Here is a 12,284-nt window from a genome sequence, read left to right on the forward strand (position 1 = left end):
TTCATTTTTAATAACATCTTTCACCTCTCCGAACACCACATCTCGTCTGTACATAACCTTCCTTGTTATTGTGTTCCAAAGCTTATAACCCTTTAAACCATCCTCATACCCAATAAATATGCACTTTTCAAATTGTCTATCCAACTTTTTCTTTTCTCCTTTGGAACATGTACATATACATCACATCCAAATACCCTCAAATGTGAAAGAGAGGGTTTCTCACTAGTCCATACCTCTTGTGGAGTCTTATCCTCCAATGCTGATGAAGGTGACCTATTGACCAGGTAACATGTAGTATCCACCGCCTCTGCCCAAAATCCCTGTCCTAACCCGCCACCACTGAGCATGCCTCTTGCCCTTTCCATCAACGTCTTGTTCATTCTTTCTGCAACTCCATTTTGCTGAGGTGTATATGGAGTAGTCTTCCGCCATGTTATACCACATTCCTTGCAGAATTCTTCAAATTCCTTACTACAAAACTCTCCACCATTATCTGTCCTTAGCACCTTTATCTTCTTCTCTGTCTGGTTTTCCACTACAGCCTTAAATTCTTTAAACCTATCAAAGACTTCAGATTTCTTCTTAAGGAAATATATCCATGTATTCCTTGAGAAGTCATATATAAATGATAAAAGGTACACAGACTTACCCAGTGATGGAACCTTCACAGGTCCAAACACATCACTATGCACAAGCTCTAATATATGTTTCGCCCTCTTACCACGAGAGGGGAAACTCACCAGATTTTGCTTCTCGTATACACAGTTTTCATAGAAATCAAAATCCAGAGAGCTATTACTCATACCTTCTACCATACCTTTACCATGAAGTATCCAATATGTCCAAGCCTTTGATGCCACAGCATGGTCTTTTCTCCAGAGACCATTAGATTTTATACTCCACTTTCAAGAACCACGGAACTGTTGCACCCATCAACAACAATGCTACCTTGCAGCTTATACAGAGTTCCAATCCAAACTCCCCGAATCAATACCAGTGCTCCCCAAACCATCTTGCAAGTATCCTTCTTGAACACTGTTTTTTTCACCTGCATCATCCAGCTTACTAACAGAAATCACATTTCTTGCTAATGCAGGAATATGTAGAACACCCGGAAGTGTTCTAACCCTTCCACCTTACAGCTTCAACTTTACTTTTCCATGACCAATGATTCTAGCCTTCCTGTCATCCCCCAAGAAGACATCACCACCATCATATTTCTCATATTCACAGAACCACTCTCTATGGGGAGTGAAGTGAAAGGATGCACCTGAGTCAATCAAGCATGCCTCATGATCTACATGTGTACTTGAAGAAGCCATGTACACATCCCCACTTTCATTTGAGGTGGTTTTCACCTCTGCAAAAGGAGCCTCATTAGGTCCCTTTCCTTTGTAAGGAGCTTTAGATATATAGTCCCTTTTGAAGTGGCCTTCCTTTCCGCATTTCAAGCACACCACCTTTACAGGTTTTCTTGGAGATTTAGATCTCCCTCTAGATTTAGATCTCCCACTCGATGACTTATTTTTGTTTTTGTTCTGGGACCGTCCTCGTACAGACAAGGCATCAACATTTTGGCTCTCCATATTTTTCCATCTCATCTCCTCCATCAGCAAGGCTAAGACTATTTCATCAAACTGCAAGGCAGTTGCATTGCTACCTATTGCAATAACTAGACTATCCCACGAATCTGGTAGAAAACACAACAAACTAATGCACTTATCTTCATCTAAAATTTTAATATCAATAGATGCTAACTGACTTACCACAATATTGAATGCGTTCAGATGCTCTGTCACTGAGTCTCCATCTTTCATCCACAAGTTATACAGCATTTTTTGCAGGAATAGTTTATTCACTAGAGACTTAGATTGGTACAAAGTCCCTAAATTGTCCCATAAAGCCTTTGTTGTAGCTTCCCTTGATACATTCAGCAATACTGAATCTGAGACACACAATCGTATTGTGCTCTTTGCCTTCCGATCCAACTTCTTCCATTCTTCATCAGACACTCTCGTTGGTTTACTACCCGGATCTACCGCGATCCACTGATCTTTATCCACCAACAGATCCTCCATCTTGAGTTTCCATAACTCAAAACTTTGACCATTAAATTTATCGATCTCTATCTTTCCAATGCTCACCATCTTCTTTCACCAGTAAAATCAATCTCGCAGATCTCCCACTAAACAGGGTCTACCACAGGCCCGAGCGAAACCCCTCAGCAACAAAGGTGTTCCCTTGAACCCAAACCTGTGTTGATACCAAGTGTAGGTTTTAACCCCATATATAAATTACCTGCATATGAATTCTAAAATGCAACAAAAAAAAAATAATGCAAGAGCAGAACACATAAAACACATATACATAGAGATTTTCCACTGGATCCCAAAACTGGGACTACCAGCTTGATGTTTCATTATGTTTCTTTCAATGTTATAATACATATTTATACATGCCGAAGCATCCAATACAATGGACCGAAAACCATCGCATCCAATGCCATGGATTGAAAACCATCACGTCCAAAAAACATGTGCGAAAATCATGCACAAAACCATAAGTAGGTCTGCCCAACCTAACATAGGATCCAAAACCAAAATTTTCCAGGGTGCTGCCCTAGACCCCATAAACTGGGGTTACGGGTGCCCGTCAAACCCCCTGTTAACTACATGGAAAGAATATAACACAACCCAACATTCTCCCGCTTGTTGTTTTCTTTCCACATGGGGCCACAAGAGAGCTTAGTCATTTTTCCAGCCCTGAAATTCCCATTGTCTCTCTACACCAAGAGAACTTCTCAAAGCTCATATATTTTGTCAATGCATCTTCGGTATTCTTCAAAGTGTCCACCTTTACTAGTAACAGCTTTTTGTCTTCTAACCTATCCCTCACAAAGTGATATTGAACATCAATTTTCTTTGTCTTTGAATGATATGCGGGGTTCTTTGCAAGAAAATTGCACTTTGGTTGTCATAGTCTATCCTTATAGCTTCCTATACTAACCCCATACTTGAACACAATCTTTGAAACCAAACTGTTTCCTTTCTTGCATGAGTGGCTGCCATGTACTTTGCCTCTATAGTTGGCAGTGCCACTACAAATTATTTATTACTCATCCAACTGACTACACCTCCAAATAGGTTAAACACATACCCACCTGTAGATCTTCTCTGATCCAGATCTCCAGCCTAGTCTGCATCAACAAAGCCATGAATATCCAACACTCTGTCCAGTGCTGGTCTTCCTTGGTAGCACAAACCATAATCACTAGTGCCACACAAATACCTGAAAACCCGCTTCACTACTGTCTAGTGCTCCTTCCCTAGTTTTGACATAAACCTGCTCAATACTCCCACTGCATGTGAAATGTATGGTCTAGTACAGACCATTGCATACATCAGGATACCGACTACACTTGCATATGGAACACGGGACATGTCCTCTTCCTCTTCTTGTGTCTTGGGACACTATTCAGTAGATAACATCACACCTATAGGCAGAGCAACCTTCACCCATTTACTATCTTGCATATTAAACCTCTGTAATATTGTCTCGACATACTTCGTCTGGTTTAACCAGAGCTTCCTCTTTGCTTGATCTCTTTTAATTTCCATGCCCAAAATATAATTTGCAACACCAAGATATTTCATGTCGAATTTGGAGCAAAATTGGGTTTTCAAATCCTAGATAACTTTTTTGTCATTTCCAACCAACAACATATCATCCACATATAAGACCAGATAAATAACACGGTCACCAATTAATTTAAAATACACACAGTGATCTGCTTTGCTTCTGGTGAAGCCAAGTCCCCATATAAATGTATCAAATTTTTGATACCACATCCTTGGTGACTGTTTTAACCCATATAGAGACTTCTTTAACTTACATACCAGTTCTTTCTTACCCTTCACCGTGAAGCCTTCAGGTTGCTTGATGTAGATCTCCTCTTCTAGATCCCCATGAAGAAATGTTGTCTTCACATCCATCTGTTCTACCTCAAAATCAAAAGCAGCAGTAACAGATAAAAGTAATCTAATAGAAGTTACCTTGGCAACAGGAGAAAAAATATCACCAAAATCAATTCCCGACAACTGGGAATAACCTTTTGCTACCAACTGAGCTTTGTATTTCTCAATTTTTCCTTCTACATTTTTCTTCTTTTTGAACACCCATTTGCTTCCAATGGGTTTCCTTCCAGCTGGCAACTCCACCAGATCCCAAGCCTCATTTTTGTGCAAAGATGCCATTTCATCAACCATGGCCTCTTTCCAGAGTTCTCCATCCTCTGAATCCACTGCTTCCTTCATAGTTCTAGGATCATCATCAGTAACAGACAAAGAAAAATTTGAACAGAAAGTAGATGGACTATACCTTTCTGGTTGCCTTCTTTCTCGAACTAATCTTCTCACAGTTGGAGTTTGTGGCTCTTCATCTTCTGATTCCTCCTCTACTATAGAGTTTGATTCTTCCTCCTTTAGCTCAAACTCTATCTTCTCAGGTTCCTTTGGTTGGACTTCATGTTTAATAACATCTTTCACCTCTCTGAACACCACATCTCGGTTGTACATAACCTTCCTTGTTACTGGGTTCCAAAGCTTATAACCCTTTAAGCCATCCTAATACCTAATAAAGATGCACTTTTCAGATTTACTATCCAACTTTGTTCTTTTATCCTTTGGAACATGTACATATGCATCACATCCAAATGCCCTCAGATGTGAAAGAGAGGGTTTCTTACCAGTCCATACCTCTTGTGGAGTCTTATCCTCCAACGCTGATGAAGGTGACCTGTTGACCAGGTAACATGCAGTATCCACCGCCTCTGCCCAGAATTCCTGTCCTAACCCAGCACCATTAAGCATGCTTCTTGCCCTTTCCATCAATGTCTTGTTCATTATTTCTACAACTCCATTTTTCTGAGGTGTATGTGGAGTAGTCTTCTGTCTTGCTATACCACACTTCTTGCAGAATTCTTCAAATTCCTTACTGCAAAACTGTCCACCATTATCTATCCTCAGCACCTTTATCTTCTTCTCTATCTAGTTTTCCACTAGAGACTTAAATTATTTAAACCTATCAAAGACTTCAGATTTCTTCTTAAGGAAATATATACATGTATTCCTTGAGAAGTCATCTATAAATGATACATAGTACACAGACTTACCCAGTGACGAAACCTTCACAGGTCCAAAGACATCACTGTGCACAAGCTCTAATATATGTTTCGCCCTCTTACCACCAGAGGGGAAACTCACCCGATTCTACTTCTCATATACACAATTTTCACAGAAATCAAAATCCAGAGAGCTATTACTCATACCTTATGCCATAATCTTTACCATGAAGTATTTGAAGGCCCTTCTCTCCAATATGTCCAAGCCTTTAATGCCACAACATGTTTGTTTCTCCAGAGACCACTAGATTTTCTACTCCACTTTCAGGAACTATGGAACTATTGCACCCATCAACAACAATGCTACCTTGTAGCTTGTACGGAGTTCTAACCTGAACTCCCCACATCAATACCAGTGCTCCCTGAACCATCTTGTAGGTATCCTTCTCAAACACTGTTTTTACACCTACATCATCCAGCTTACTAACAAAAATCACATTTCTGGCTAATGCAGGAATATGTAGAACACCTAGAAGTGTTCTAACTCTTCCACCTTGCAGCTTCAACTTTACTTTTCCACGACCAATGATTCTAGCCTTCGTTTCATCCCCCAAGAGGACATCACCATCATCATATTTCTCATACTCGCATAACCACTCTCTATGGGGAATGAAGTGAAAGGATGCACCTGAGTCAATCAACCATGCCTCATGATCTACATGTGTACTTGAAGAAACCAAGTACGCATCCCCACCTTCATCTGAGGTGGTTTTCGCCTCTGTAGAAGGAGCCTCATCAATTCCCTTTCCTTTGTTAGGAGCTTTAGATTTACTGTCCCTTTTGAAGTGGCCTTCCTTTCTGCATTTCCGGCACACCACCTTTACAGGTTTTCCTGGAGATTTAGATCTCCCTCTAGATTTAGATCTCCCACTCGATGACTTATTTTTGTTTATGTTCTGGGACCGTCCTTGTATAGACAAGGCATCACCATTTTGGCTCTCCATATTTTTCCGTCTCATCTCCTCCATTACCAAGGCTAAGAATATTTAATCAAACTGCAAGGTAGTCGCATTGCTACCTATTGCAATAACTAGACTATCTGACGAATCTGGTAGAGAACACAACAAACTGATGCACTTATCTTCATCTGAAATTTTAATATCAACAGATGCTAACTGACTTACCACAATATTAAATGCGTTCAAATGCTCTGTCAACAAGTCTCCATCTTTCATCCTCAGGTTATACAACTTTTTCTGTGGGAATAGTTTATTCACCAGAGACTTAGATTGGTACAAAGTCCCTGAATTGTCCCACAAAGCCTTTGTTGTAGCTTCCCTTGATACATTCAGCAATACTGAATCTGAGACACACAATCGTATTATGCTCTTTGCCTTCCAATCCAACTTCTTCCATTCTTCATCGGACCCTCCCGTTGGTTTAGTACCCGGATCTAGTGCGATCCACTAATCTTTATCCACCAACAGATCCTCCATCTTGAGTTTCCACAACTCAAAACTCTAACCATTAAATTTCTCGATCTCTATCTTTCCACTGCTCGCCATCTTCTTTCACCACTAGAATTGATCTCGCAAATCTCCCACTGAACAGAGTCTACAACAAGCCCGAGAGAAACCCCTCAGCAACAAAGGCATCCCCTTGAATCCAAATCTACTCTGATGTCAAATGTGGGTTTTAACCCTGTACAGAAATTACCTGGATACAAATTCTAAAACGCAAAAAAATAAATAATGTGAGAGCAGAACACATAAAACACATATACACAGTGATTTTCCCCTGGATCCCAAAACCGGGACTACCAACTTGATTTTTCATTATGTTTCTTTCAATGTTATAATACATATTTATACATGCCGAAGCATCCAATACCATGGACTGAAAACCATCGCATCCAATATCATGGACCAAAAACCATCGCGGCCAAAAAACATGGGTGAAAATCATGCACAAAACCATAGGTGGGTCCGCCCAACCTAACATAGAGTCCAAAACCAAAATTTTCCGGGGCGCTGCCCTAGACCCTATAAATTGGGGTTACGGGTGCCCCTCAAACCCCCTGTTAACTACGTGGAAAGAATATAACACAACCAAGATGAATGCCATACTATCATATAACCATTGAGGAATGTCATAATTGAACATAGTAATGTGAAATATCTTTTAATAGCAATTAAATTCAACGTAAGTCCATTAAGATGAACTTCACTATGTGACATAAGCCTATAGGAATATCGCGAATTTTGACATAAACCTTATGAAAATTGTAATGTGACATTAAGGAATATATAAATTCCTCATAAGATGACTGAGATGAATATTAATGAATCATAACCATTATGAAACATAACCCTTAAGGATTGTTTTAAGGTGACTTAACCCTTGAGGAACATCACAATGTGACATAACCAATAAGGAACATGGAAATTTGACATAAATTAATGAATATGAATGTCACAATGTAACACATGCACTAGATAACATCACAATAAAACATAACCCTTGATGAACATTGAAAGTAACATAACTCTTAATGGATGCCACAATTGAACAAAATCATTTAGGAGTGCAATAATTCGACATAAGGAAACATAGGTTGACATAATTATTGTGACATACCCATAGTCAACCATGGGAAACCGTGGTTTGCCAATTTCAAAATCATATTCAAACCTTGTATTCAAACTAGTAAACCATGGTTAACCAATGTTAACCATAATAAATCATAGCCAGGTAAAGATAACCATGGTCAACATAATCCAACCATGATAATTATCACAACATGAAATAACTATTGAGAAATGTTACAATCTAACATAACTCCTAAGGAACAATGCAGTGTGATGTTGTTATATACCTAAGGCATGTTACAATTAGGGTTATAATATAGTTATTATTTTGTAATAAATAGAATTCATGTAATAATAGTCATAAAGCAATTATTATGTCATGATTAATGTGTGGTCATGTCTTTTGCTAAATATTTGACATATCACCTAGCACATGTATTTATACATGCCTATTGTATTTAGTGAATGATGGCTTACATATAATTCTTAAAATAAATAACTATTAATTAATATGTATTACTTTATATATTTCATGATTTTCTCATGAAGTGGACTACCATGTTCATTTCAATCGGTATTAGAGTGGCTCTCCCATTGATACCTTGTCAAAAAATATTTTTCTAGTCTTGATATCATACTGGTGGTCCATCATTGAAGAAATAAGTAAGAAAAGAATCACTCTTAGAAATAAATAACCAGTACCACATTAAAAAGGAAAAAATTGAAAACAAGAAAAATAAGAAGAAAAACAAAAGAAAAGGTTATGAAAATAATTTCCAATCTCGTGGAAAAATATTTGATATATTAAAAAGGATTTTGGTAAATTTTAGGCATGGAAATTTATTTTAAAGCATAGAAACCACAACAAATATTACTAATTCCTAATATGAAAACTATATCATGTTTGGTGATATTTTGTGAAAAATATTCAAATTTTTAATGACCTTATATAGTCTCTATAATTTCTAGTGGTTTTGAAGGTAAAATAATTTTCATCTATAAAATCTCGGTAAACCATTTTTAGAAAAAAAACTAGAAATTAACAACTCTATGTTTTGGGAAAAAAATAGAAACTTAGCCCATCGGTGAAATTTAGCCTCAAAAAGATTCAATGAGAAGGATTTCTTAGTATTTTTAATAATACACATGAAAAAGTATAGGTCAAACAAATGTTATGTAGCTGTGTTTAATATGCAACACACTAAATATTTTTTGGAAATTTAGGATGTCACTATCTTTTGTAAACTTTTGAACATTGTCATGCTTTTCTTCAAGAAGCATATTTATTATTATTTTGTTTACTAGTTTTCATAGATTCACTTCTATTGTATTACTTTTGAACTTCAAAAATTGTGGAAAACTCCCAAAAATCTCATTCCTTGCTTGAGCAAGAAGAAAAAGAAAAAAAACAAATAAATGAATGAGAACACAATTTTTTCTCCAAAGTGCCTGTGAAGCCATTGAAAATCACTAAAACCCAATAGGTGCAACAAAAAAACCTTAAACATTCTCCCAATTGTTTATGAACCAATGTTAAATGAAATCCTTTGAGTATTATAATGACAAACTATAAATATTTCACCAATCTTCAATGAAGCTTGTCAACATTTGGAAAAATCCTTTTAGTACCAAATTTGAACAAAAACGTTTCCACTGACATCAATGGAACTTCTACGAAATTGTTGAAGTACATCCTCACCATCTTTTTTATCAAAACATATTAAATTTCATGTATTTATGTTTCCATATGCACTGTGCTTATGTCATATTTCCATGCATTCTACATCATCAACCACAAAACTTTTCTTATGGACTTTGCACACATCATCATCCACATCCTATTTCCATACACTCAATTGCATCATCTATACAATCACGGGTTTTTAACCCCACAATTTTTTTGAACATTAATGAAGTCATCAATATTTCACAAAATTGCAACTGCTACATTGGAAAACCACAAAAAAAATCACTGATCGCCAATGAAGCCATTAATGTTTGGAAAATTATTTTGAGTATCAAAATTGACATATAACCCCTTTTTTAATTACAATTGACATTATTTTAAAGTAAAAATAGGGAATCCTATCCGTCGATTTCATTAAACAAGAAAAATCTCACCCATTGATCTTTCCATATAGATCTTGCATATGTTATAACGTTATAATCCACTGACAAAAGTATTTCGGTAGAAATCACATAGTAGAATTATTTGTCATCACATTTCAAACCAACTAGTGTGGTTCATCATCAGGACTAGGTGAATAGGTAGATCATGGCCAAGGCTTAAATAGAGAGCAATGTAATGACCCTAATATCATGTAACGACTATATTAAAAGACTAGTTATTGAAAAATAATAGTGAACGAAATAAGAGTTATAAATGAAACTGGATCAACCATAAAATACGAGGATGAGGCCCATTAAACAAAGAAGAACCAAAAGAACTAAAAGGAGAAAATAAAAAATAGGATCAAGAATATAAACTTTAAAGAGAAAGGACACCAATTACTACAGAGATAAATAAACAAACAAAACAATTCAAAAGGGACCACTCACAAGATTGCGAGGATCCTAAGGAAGCTTAGGGTTCCTTCATGGATCCTAAGAAAATTATTTTGAGCATCAAAATTGACATATAACCCCTTTTTAATTACAATTGACCTTATTTTAAAGTAAAAATAGGGAATCCTATTCGTCGATTTCATTAAACAAGAAAAATCTCACCCATTGATCTTTCCATACAGATCTTGCATATGTTATAACGTTGTAATCCACTGACAAAAGTATTTCAGTAGAAATCACATAGTAGAATTATTTGTCATCACATTTCAAACCAACCAGTGTGGTTCATCATCAGGACTAGGTGAATAGGTAGATCATGGCCAAGGCTTAAATAGATAGCAATGTAATGACCCTAATATCATGTAACAACTATATTAAAATACTAGTTATTGAAAAATAATATTTAATCTATTTTATTAATTTATTAAAATAAAATATTATTAAATCAATTATATTAATAGGAAATAATAAAAAAGTATGTAACTAACAAGAACCAAATAATCATAGTCAAAATCCAAACAAGGAGTGAAGTTAAAATTATAAATTATAAAAAGGAGCCAAGAACCTGATTGGTAAATAATTATGTCAAGATCCTTTAATAAAAAATAATAATTAATGGAAAATAAATAAAGTAAAATAATAAAAAAAATTATCCATAAGTTGAATAAATATAATAAAATTCATTAAAAGTAAACAAAATAAGAGTGATAAATGAACCAGGGTCAGCCATAAAATATGAGGTTGAGGCCCATTAAACAAAGAAGAACCAAAAGAACTAAAAGGAGCAAATAACAAATAGGATCAAGAATATAAACTTTAAAGAGAAAGGACACCAATTACTACAGAGATAAATAAACAAACAAAACAATTTAAAAGGGACCACTCACAAGATTGCGAGGATCCTAAGGAATCTTAGGGTACCTTTATGGTCCAAGTGGATCTCTAGATACCAGGGGCATGAAAAAGGCTCAAAATTAAAAGTGGTAGAAGGTTGATTAACTTGGCATCATATCAAAGTGTTCGTTGCCCTGATTCCAACGATGTGAATGACACTCCAATCTGAGTTCGTATGAAGAAGATAGAAGTAGTCAAAGTTGTGGGTGGACTTACCCATGTGGCAAGCTTAAGGAGGGCACAATTTGACAAGAACCTGGCACCAAAATCTAGTTAGTTTTTCCGACGAAATTGTTGGCCCATTAATTTTCCTTCTACCACATAAGGTTCTATAAAATCCCCAAAAAAGGGCAGTGGTTATGGATTTTTAAAATAAAATAAATAATATATATATATATCTATATATATATATATATATATATATATATATATATATATATATATATATATATATATATATATATATATATAGATATTAAAAAAAATAGGGTGGGCGGCCATGACCCCGCCACCCCTGGAAACACACAACGACATTTATTTAATGGGGGCAGGTGGCCATGACCTCGCCACCCCCAGAACCAGAACTGGAACCTTAAAACAAAGTGGGGTGGGCAGCCATGACTCCGCCACCTTGGTGCCCACCCAATGAACCAATATAATATATCGTGGGGCGCGAGCTATCAACCCCGCCGCCCCTCCACCTCACCATTGTAGTGCAACCAAATGGCAAGAATGAGGGCGGGCCACCCAAAACAAAGGACCCGCCACCCCAAACATTAACCCAAAAAATATATACATAGGTTAATTTGGGAGGGGAGAGATTTGATCCCCGACCCCTCCTCAACGAATTTCTAAACTTTGTCATTGCGCCAAACCACTTTCTTGGTTAATCCACCCAACAAATGTTATATGAACCTATTTTCTCAGTGCCTCAGGGGGAGAGAGCATGCACATACTTCTAGGCAGATGATTTGCAGGTGGCGGAACCCTGGTGGACCTGTGACAGGGGGTGGAACCTTGCCTAAGCACATTTTCCACAAGGTTAGTTTTGGTCCAATGTCAGAATTGGGCAAGTTTTATATCGATTTTTCACCTCTCAGTGACAGGAACTCAATGGT

Source organism: Pinus tabuliformis, chromosome 9, assembly GCF_031772625.1.
Source record: "Pinus tabuliformis cultivar Carrire ecotype Pingquan chromosome 9, CPIR1, whole genome shotgun sequence".
Lineage (NCBI taxonomy): Eukaryota > Viridiplantae > Streptophyta > Pinopsida > Pinales > Pinaceae > Pinus > Pinus tabuliformis.